Source organism: Acomys minous (genome assembly GCF_964271855.1).
Source record: "Acomys minous genome assembly, chromosome: 14".
Lineage (NCBI taxonomy): Eukaryota > Metazoa > Chordata > Mammalia > Rodentia > Muridae > Acomys > Acomys minous.
In genome coordinates this window covers 26458337-26469452 of record NC_140496.1, presented here as the reverse complement: position 1 = coordinate 26469452, position 11116 = coordinate 26458337, and the positions used below count along the sequence as shown (strand labels likewise).

The window sequence follows — 11116 nt, the reverse complement described above, 5'->3', positions numbered from 1 at the left end:
TCTTTTTCCACTGTCAAAGCCATAACATTAAATCTCATTTTCCCATCCAGCATTTTGAGGGATTTACTGGCATCTTAATTTGATGACTTGAGATATATTCATAATAAAGTGCATGTTAGAGCACATCCCTGATACGGTGGTTTAATAACTAGTGTGTGTCTAGTGGCCAGAGAGAGCATTATTGTCACTCTTACAGAAGATCATAATCTTGCAAAATGCTGTTCAAAGAGAGAATGTATTGTGGATGGAATTTCTACATATTCATCTATGATTCTTTTCATATCCCAAGATTCATACATTTTTCTGAATTATGTTTTCATTCATTTTATTCATATTCTTGATGAAAACTAATTTAACAACTATATTATTGAAATGTACTTGGTTTCAAATGAAATCAGGGTACTAGAAAGTACTTATATGCTACTTAAATTTCAGAAATAGTTCCCAGGTGGGTAATATTGCCATGACATTATTAAATAATGACTTGCAGAATTACTTCTTCTAAATCACATTCTTGCTCATAATTCTTTTCAGTTAAAATGGTTACTTATACTAATTTCTTAAGAACATTGTTTAGATACAAAAATATAAGAACATATTAATATATACATTTTATATAAAAATAGATGATGTATTTTAGTAACAGTATATGGCATAATTTGACAGAAAACAAGACATACTCATTGGTTCTATAAATATTATTTAAAATTGTATTTAGTTTTATTTTATATTTTTATTTTATATTTTTATCTGTGTATGTGCCTATCATGTGACTGTCTGGTTCCCAAGAGGACAGAAGAGATTTTCATATCTCATGGAAACGGAGTCAGGGATGGATGTGAGCCACCAAATGTGATCTTGATTGCTGGATTATTTTTTTCAGTCCCTGTAAATATTTTCAACAAGTGCATGCCTAGTTGGTGTAGATCTATGAAATACAAGACATTCTAACGTTAGATGGCCAAGTGTGTTTACAGAGTAATCTTAATTCCAGTAAGTCAGTTGTACTATAGGCAGGTTAGTCATAGATGCCCATAAACAACACACCCATAAGTAATAGTTCTTCCAAGTGATGTTGTGTCTTAGTACATAAAATGTTTATTCAACAAAAGTGGAAGAAGTAATGACAAATAATTCAAGCTGACCAATAAGCACAGCAAAGCAAGGCTGCTCAGGGTGAGTAGAGAAAGCAGACAAGTTTAATTAAACAGCAGGCTTAATTGCTGATTGAACTCTCTCAAATTCTAAAAATATTCGTACTGCATCACCATCAGAGGCATCAAATACCGCACATTTTCCAACTTCGCCATACTTTTCACATTCTTCCTTAGTTTCAACTTCCCAGTCTTTATCGACCTCCACTGCACCAACCATGTTCCACAGCAGGACCACTTTCGTAGGGCACTTAAGCATTTCATTTAATGGATTTGAATTCAACTTCTCGGATGCATCCTGAGCCCTGCCCTTCTTCATCATGTCACCCACAATGATCTTGCTGTCCCTCTTGCTGGTCTTCTCCACTGGCAATGCAGTACTCAGCCCTTGCTCATGCTTCCCCAGTCCCTAGCCTTCCCTGAAGCCATACTTCTGCATGATCTCATGAGCCGCTGTGCCACCTAGGTTAGCACGGAACGAGTTGCTCTGGCCTCTTGGAGACCTTGGTCGATCCGACTCTTCATATACTGGGGGAGGAATAGCAGCTTTGGAAGAGTGTGATGGAGGGCTTGAGTCCTCTTCATAAGGAAACTCTTGGGGTAATTCCTTGTCTTTCTATACAAGAGAAGTAGGTGGGGGCGATGGCAGCTTCTCCCATTGTTCTTTTTCTCTGCTCTCACTCACAAACTTCATCTTCTTCAGAAGCTGGGTCTCTCGTCTTGAAAACCCACTGGCTTCATGCCTGTATTTACTCCTCTCTTCTCTTTCTTCTGTTTTCATCTGTCTTTCCAGCTCCTGCTACCTCTGTTGCTCTTCTCTCTGTCATTTCACGACTTTCTCATAATCATTAGGAAACGTAGGATCCTATTCATTTAGCTAAGGGGATCAGAACTTCACCGGCCGAAAAGCCACTGGGTACAGGGTCCTTCAGCCCAGCTGCTACATGAGGTGGTGTGTGTACAACCTGCCGGCCACCCAAGGAGCCTCCTCAATATAGGTCAGTGACTAGGGCAAGTACTGTACTTTGTTATGTCCTTTGGCTCTTCGCTTGAGTGAGAGCTGCCTTCTTTACCCGAGTTTGAGACTGCAGAAGCTTGAAGTTTTCGGGCCAACCTTCAGTTTTTGAATCACTGGTCTCTACTCCCAGATCGTCATATAGGGACATCTTTTTTATTTTATTTTTTTATTTAGCATATATATTTATTTTATTACATTTGAATAAAACAAATGACAATAAATAAAACAAAATACAGCAAGGAGAGCCCATGAGACAATCATGAGTTACATAAGTGTTACATCCATAGTGATTTGGCTGTTTGTATTTGTCAAACTGGAAATAAATATCTTTCCTATCTTGTTGGGTCTAAATTTCTGAATGAAATTCAATATTTTTTAATTAATGCTGACCTTCGGAGATGATCCTGCCCATGGACCATGGCGGTGGCAGCATGTAGCCAGGCTGGCCAACACGGAAGCCCACTGACCATTGGATAACAGTGTAGGTAGGACTAACAAGATAAGATATCCATAGAGATTTAAAATGAATTACTCAGAAATTCTTATTTGCAATGGTTAAAATTTTATACTGTTCTCTCAGAAACTAAAACAGGAATTCTGCATGTTGAATGCCATATTTGGTACTCCATTGTGCTAGGTCTGTAATCCACAAACAGTATGCTGCTTCTTCATTAGGAATATTTGTTCTGTTGACAGTGCCCTTGGCTTACAGAAGCTTTTCAGTGTCATGAGGTCACATTTAGTAATTATGAATCTTAGCACCTCAGTTTGTTGGTGTTCCATTCAGGAAGTTGTTTTCTGTACCAATGAGTTCAGGGCTATTCTCCAATTTCTCTTTGATTAGATTTAGTGTATTCAGTTTTATGTTGAAATCTTTTGATCCACTTGGACTTGAATTTTGTGCAGGGTGATAAATATGTATCTATTTGCATTCTTCTACATGCAGACATCCTGTTAGACCAGCACCATTTCTTGAAGATGCTTTCTTTTCTCCATTGTATGGTTTTGGCTTCTTTAACAAAAGTCAATTGCCCATAGGTGTGTGGGTTTATTTCTGGGTCTTTGATTCAATTTCCTTGATTTACCTTTCTGTTTTTATGTGGCGTTTTATTACTATTGCTCAGCAGCCTACAGAATTGGAAGAGACCTTGACCAAGCCTACATCCGACAGAGAACTAGTATCCAAAATATGTATTTTTTAATAATCTAAAAATTAAACACCAACAAACTAAATAACCCAATTAATAAATGGGTCACAGAGCTGAACAGAATTCTCAATTTATAATGGCACAGAAATACTTAAAGAAATGTTCAGTATCCTTACTAACACTAAAATCCAACATATAATATTCCTCTATTTAAAGTTTGTTAACAATATTTAAATTGAAACTCAGCCTTTAGCCCATAGAGTTACCCAGTGCACAGTGCCACTGCTCTCTCCTTCACCTGGTGCTGCATTATGATTGTGCTAGGTGTCTGTAAATGCTTAGGAAACAGTTCAAACTAAACAGATGTTAGCTTAATAAAGCCGTTTGAGCCTTTGCAGCTGTTCCTGTAAAGAAGCTCAGATCCCTAACATATAAATGAATTACACTGCCTTTCTTTGACCACCAGAGAAGAACTCTGTTAGTTGTGTTTTGCTATGTGGGTGATTCTTCAACAGACAGTATTGTTAATCATGGCACTGCCATAGACCAAGCATTGCTAAACAAACCAAGGCCTATGGAAACTTGTTACGCATCAGGATTTCTGATACTTACTTTTTCTCTCTAATTCATTTAATTTTGCATTTGAAAATAAAACTTTGTGAATTAAGTTGGATTGGGGATAAAAGTGATGATAATATATTTATGTGATATGATAAAGGTAAATAGACTAGAACAGTTTGCCGTGGTACCTCTTGTAACCCCTATATTCATAAGAAATGTTGATAACATATTTTAGATTATTTTTTATCATAAAAAGATAATTTTTCTTAGTGTTTTAAACACCAAATTGGTCATATCTAGATACACAGTGTACTCATTTTTTAAAAAATTAATACATAGAATATGCTCCTGTAACTGCAACCCCAATATCTCTAAGAAGTTTGAAGTTATGCATTGCTTTACTTGATAGTTGTTAAAAAGTCCTGATTTGCCAGTAGTTACTGATGGATTTTTACAGATTACTGGATGTGATAGAGAAATTTTCTTGCTGAAATCTACATGTACAAATTGTTTCCCTTGTAATTTATTATCTATTTAAACCTTATGGTGCTCAATGACTCATGTTGCCTGTTACTCTTACGTATATTTTGTTGTAATTACATAGAAATTAAGTATTTATTCCCATTATTTAGAAAACTTTATTTTTCTCATGACAATGGCTTCCACCCACAAACACATACATATACACACTAAATATACATATATACATGTATGCATGCAATTATATAGTGTGTAATTGAGTGGGAGTGGGCGGGTTACTCTCGAGAAGTTGCACATCTTCATTTCAAGATATAGTAGAATCATCTAGAGTCTCACTAGAATGTCCTCCCCTCTGTCTCAGTTTCCTGGTAAGTGAAGGCTTTCGTGGGACATGCCCCTTGGGCTAATATGCAGATATAAGTGAGTATATACCATTTGAGTCTTTCTGCTTCTGGGTTAACTCACTCATTATGATCATTTCTAGTTCAATCCATTTATCCACAAATTTCGAGAATTCCTTGTTTTTAATAGCTGAATAGTATTCCATAGTGTATATGTACCACCGTTTCTTTATCCATTCTTCTACTGATGGACACTTAGGCTGTTTCCATGTTCTGGCTATTATGAATAAGACTGCTATGAACATGGTTGAGCAAATTTTCTTGTTGTGTGCTGGAGCATCTTCTGGGTATATTCCATGGAGTGGAATAGCTGGGTGTTGAGGAAGCCCTATTCCCATTTTTCTGAGATAGCATCAGATAGATTTCCAAAGTAACTGTATAGTTTGCATTCCCACCAGCAATGAAGGAGTGTTCCTCTCTCCCCACATCCTCACCAGCATGTGGTGACACTTGAATTTTTGATCTTAGCCATTCTGATGGGTGTAAGATGGAATCTCATAGTTGTTTTGATTGCATTTCCCTGATGATTAAGGAGGTTGAGCATTTCTTTAAGTGTTTCTCAGCCATTTGATATTCCTCTGTTGAGAATTCTCTGTTTAGTTCCAAGCCTCATTTCTCAATTGGGTTATTTGGTTTGGTGGTGTTTAATTTCTAGATGAGAGAAGGATGGGAGAACAGCAAAGTAAAAGGATCCAGAGGGTCCTAGAAGCCTACAAGTAGAACATTATGATAGGCAGATTTGGGCTCAGGGGTCCCACTCAAACTAAGGCACCAGCCAAGGACAATACAGGCGGTAAACCTTAAACCCCTACCCAGATCTAGCCAATGGACAGAACACTCTCCACAGTAGAGTGGAGAGTGGGATATTACTTTCTCACATACTCTGGTGCCTCACCTTTGACCATGTCCCCTGGAGGGGGAGACCTGGTGGCACTCAGAGGAAGGACAGCAGGTTACCAAGAAGAGACTTGATACCCTATGAGCATATACAGGGGAAGGTAATCCCCCTCAGGAACAGTCATAGGGGAGGGGAATAAGGGGAAAATGGGAGGGAGGGAAGAATGGGAGGATACAAGGGATGGGATAACCATTGAGATGTAACAAGAATAAATTAATAAAGGAGAAAAAACAATAAAAAAGGTATAGTAGAATCAGAGAGAAGAAAAACAAAAGCTATTAATATAAGCAGTAAGATACTTAGATTTACAAGCAAGAAATGTTTTATTTTATTTTTTATTAATTTTTTGAGAATTCAAACCATGTATTTTGACTCCATTCATCCAAACTTATCTCCTTCACTCCTTTCAAGGCCCACTCTATCCTCTTTTCTACCCAACATTATGTCTTCTTTTTTTTTAATGATCTATTGATTAGAGTTTATACTATTTATATACTTTTCGATGTGGGAGTATCCACTAGAACATAGTCAATCTACCAGCAAACAAAAACCCTTAAAGAAATGTAACATTCCCTTCCCTGTAAGCACATATCCTCAGTTAGGGAGAAGGACTTGTGCACTGCTTCCAAGTCCATGCGAGAAAGCTGACGGACTTCATCTTGTACAGGTAACCACCATTGTTGCTGTGAGTTTCTAAGTTCAGGGGTCCAATCCTGACTACCATTTCAGACACTGTTTCAGAAGAAACATTTTTGATGAAGCCTCAGCTAACTTCTGTTGAAGTTCTTCAGGGGTTATAGGAAGCAGGACAGAAGTCAATGTGAAACTGTTCTGTTAACAACAGACTGCCCTCTGTGCCCCCATACACTGCTCTCAGCCACTCTGTGAGCTTCTTTTTGCACTTATTAATTGCACGTGTCATCTTCCATCTTGAACACCTTTGAGGTGATTTTTAAACAATAAGAAAACACTTATGAAAGCACAAGGTGATTTAGACTAAAGAATAAGCCAATAGTTACAAACCATTATTAATAAAAACAAAAGGCTTTGGCAAGTGACCTTTTCTATGTTTGTAACTTATCCTGTTACTAAACAGCTGAAAAATAATAGTAACCTAAATTACTTTAATGTCCTTTGAGAGTATCTGGAATATAAAAATATCTTATATGTTTTAAAGGTTATCTTCATGAAATATTTTTAAATTTATGTATTTTGGGCATATTTGCATGCTATTATTTGTCTATATGTTCCCCACCTCCATGTAGCTGTGTGTAAAAGCCTAAGAGAGTGTCACATCCCCAACTGCTAGTGTTATTGGCAACTTTGAATCCCTGAATACTTGTACCAAACTAATTTTTAACTGCTGAGCCATTCCTATATCCATGATCAGATAGTCTAAACTTTCTGAAGTGTTTCTATGTTTCTAATATCACAAACAAGCGAGGCAAGGTTGTACAAACCTTTAGGCTTAGCACTTGAGAGGTAGACCCAAGAAATCAAAAGCTTAAGGATAGCATCAGCTATCCCTGTGGCCAAGATGAGATGCAGGAGACCTCGTCTATAGAAACACAAAATAAAAATGATAATACTAAAGTGCTTTTGATTTATTAATTTAGATTATAAGTCCAGTAGTTTTGATATCTTTGTCTTTTGTAGGAAATAAAAATAAATTATCAAATTTCAGTGAGAATATGAGTGTTGGTGTTCAGATGTAGTTTTTGTTTGTTCTTTAGAAAGTCTGAAAGTAGCTCGGTGTGGTGGCACACGTCTTTAATCCCAGCACTCAGGCAGTCAGAGGCAGGCAGATCTCTGTGAGTTCGAGGCCAACCTGGTCTGTAAAGCCAGTCCAGGACAACCAAGGCTACATCGAGAAACCGAGTTTTGAAAACAAAACAAGTGTAAAATTAAGGACACATGTGGATTTTAGCCTCCTCTAATCAGTGAGTGATGAATGACCCAGGGAAAATGAAATTCACCCAGGGAAAGGGTCAAACTTTAATGAAACACTCCCTTATCTTAATATCATTACTGCATTGTCGTTAGGTAGTAGGTATTTGGGTGTTTTCATCCTAAAGACAGGCTTTACCCATTGAACCGTCTAACACATGAGCCCTGGATGAGTGATGCAGGCTCAGGCATGTGGCTGCATAAACTGAAGAATGAAGAGGAAGGTTGGCCAGAGCCATCTTCTGTGCTGTAGTAGCTATTCTGTCTCCACTGCTTCTGTGCTTCTCGTGCCTTCACCTGGGCTCTTTTCCTTTTGATTTTTGCATTGATCAGTTCCAAACAGGTTAGTTTTTACTTTATTTTATTTTGATTTTAATCCCTGGAATCCTGTTTGTTTTTAAAATGAGTGGTAGAAAGGAGGTGGAAAATAAGGGGTGAGGAACTGGAAGGAGGAAAGGAAAAACTAGAACCAGAATATAGCATGTGAGAAAAAAAAGGTCTATTTTCAATAAAAGTAAAATAAAGGTTGTGATTTTTTTCCTAAGTAAAAGACATAGATCGTAACGATGACTATCATTGTACCCTAAGAAGACTGAATAGCTGTGGTTGTCCAGAGTGGACCTGGTCTCCATTGTCTTAACAGCTAATTACCACATATAGGTGAATGTATCCCAGGTTTGCCTCTCTTGATCTGGGTTTGCTCACGAGGGATTGTTTTTCTGGTTCTATCCATTTATTTCCAAATTGTGTGATGTCATTAGTATCAATGGATAAGGAAACCACCATTGGGTAAGTGTAACCCCTTTTCAGAGTGCATGCATCTGTTCAGTGCATATATTTCTTGTTTCCTATTTCTGGCTATGATGAATAGAGCAACAAAACTTGTTTGAATCCGTGAAGATTTTAGGGGTATTCGCGAAGTCTAAGGACAGTATGGCTAGTTTGGTGCCTTGTTTTTTTCTCATTATTTTTTTTTAAAAAGGCAGCCTCTGTTTTGCATTTCAATAAATTATGGCTGTGTACAATGAAGAAGAAAAAAAGAACCTGTTTTGAGTGTATTTGTGGTTGGGTGAAGCATACTTTTGGTTTACACTGGAAGTACACAGGCATGGTGCTGTGGAGGCAGCGGAGAGCTTTACATCCTGATCTACAAGTAACTGGGAGAGAGAGAGAGAGAGAGAGAGAGAGAGAGAGAGAGAGAGAGAGAGAGAGACAGACAGACAGACAGAGAGAGAGACAGAGACAGAGAGAGAGAGACAGAGACAGAGACAGAGAGGAGAGAGAGAGAGAGAAAGAGAGAGAGAGAGAGAGAAAGAGAGAGAGAGAGAGAGAGAGAGAGAGAGAGAGAGAATAGAGGAGAGACACAGACACAGAAAGACTGTGCCTGGCCTTGGCTTTGAAACCTCAAAGCTCACCCCCAGCAAAACATCTCCTACCACAAGGGTAAACTCATTGGACCAAGGCCACACCTTCCAATCCTCCCCAACAGTTTATATTAACTTGAAAGCAAACACGTAAATATATGAGCCCTCGGTGAGCATTCCTTTGCAAATCACCACACTGTTCTTTGCAATACAAATATATACACAAATGTATGCATTTTACAAGATTACTATTAAGCAACTACAATTAAACATTGATACTTACATCCCTCATCTGCTTATGTAACTCAGTGGTAAAGCACTGTGCTAGTGTTCTTCTCATACTGGACAGCATCCTTGTCTAAAATATCCCGATTTAAACATCTTGGATCAAAACATACCTACAGAATGATTGCTTGAAAACCATTTATCAGACTTTCAAGACAGAAATTATAAATCTTGATGTTATGGCAAAGCAATATTCATTATATTTTCTAAATTCTTGCTCCCTCCAAGTTGCTTAAGGTAACATGCCAAGCTGATAGCGATGAGGTAGAGTTGCTGCAACGTGAGACCTGGAACAATCTTTTGTCCCAGATATTGACAGTCTTGTTTTGGAATCATTGAGGAAGATATAGAAGTAAACTGTTCCCTTAAGATCATTTTAGAGATCACTGCACCTGCAGCCAGAGAGAACCTTAAACTTTTTGCTTCTTTATTTTCTTATGCTGTACCTTTTAATTTACATAAACTTTGAAGATAGTAACCTTTGCTTTGATCTCTCCCAATCTTAGAATACCCAGTAGTCCCAGTATTAAGCAGTTTTCAGTGTTTCATGTTCAATAATTTGTTTAAACTTTAACTTTCCTCTTCTTATTTGAATAATGACTTTAAATAAACTTTGACCTTTTGTCAGCCAACTAATTCACACATTATCTAGAATTTTTGGTTAGTAACTCCATTATTTATATTATAACAAAATAATCTTGCTTGGTTTAGCTTTTAATGAATTTTCTGGCTTCAATCATACTTATTTTCAAGAAACTATTCAATCAATACATTTCTGGCTTTAGCCTTCCATGTTTAATCTTTGTAAAAAAATAAAACAAAATACCATACACTCCCTCCAAAAGTCTTCCTTTGTCTTAACACACAATTTCAGCACTAAGCCCAAATCTCATCTAAATGTCTTCTGAATCAGTGCAGTAGGAACTAGATTTCTGATTAATTATGAAGAACAGTCTTCAACGGTGAGCCAGAGAAACCAGACAAGTCATTTGCCTTCATAATTACAATGGTAAGACAGGCATAGGATTTGATTATGAAAAGAATAACTCAGGAAAGAAGGTGTCTCTATCAAAGATAAAAATCTATCAAGGCAAATTCCATTACATCTTGAAGCTCATGAATATTTATTTAATGCAAAGTAGTGAAGTTGCCCCCATCAGTCAACGCATGAGAACCAGTCTGGTTTTAACAATGTAAGATCACAACTGTGGGTGGAAGCCACACCCTGGATGTATTTGTCATGAGCATCCTGTCTGGCTGAAACCAAGAAGCATTGTTTCTGAGTCTGACCCAAGGGCATCCTGCCTCTTTCTCTAAACACAGAGCTATGTAAAGCCAGGGAGCTCTATAATCTGCTCTGTAGATGGCACCTACCTCAAAATCTCCTTCTCTTTCATCCCACCTTTCTCTCCTTGAGCACAAACTATCAGCATTTCTGCTGTTTTAATTTAAATTCCACTCCTTGTTCCTTGTATTTCATTAAAATAACGGGTTAAATTTTAATTTTAATTTATTATAATTTATCCAGAGCACATCCTGAATATTATTCCCTCGCTTATATCTTCCTGTTCCCACTCTCCCTCTTTCACCCTAGCCCCGTTCCCTAGACCTCTGACAGAAGAGGATGTCCTCCCCAACATATATATGGCCACAGGATATAAGGTCTCATCCAGCTAGCCTGCCTACCCTTCCTCTGTGTGCCCATCAGGCCTCCCCACTGAGCAGTAATCAAATTGGGGGCACCAGAGTTCGTGTCAGAGGCAATCCCCACTCTCCCCACAACCATGGAGAATAAGCTGTCCATTGGCAAGATCTGAAGTTTGCTGTGTGCATTGTCCTTGATGGGTATGACAGTTTGTG

General features: G+C 37.8%; 1 pseudogene across 1 annotated transcript; it reads right to left on the bottom strand.

The window, feature by feature from the left end:
- Window positions 1–1203: 1203 nt before the first annotated feature.
- LOC311583052 (splicing factor 45-like) lies at window positions 1204–2320 on the bottom strand (annotated as a pseudogene). The gene has a single exon. The product of its transcript is annotated as a splicing factor 45-like (transcript).
- Between the last annotated feature and the right edge of the window lie 8796 nt (window positions 2321–11116).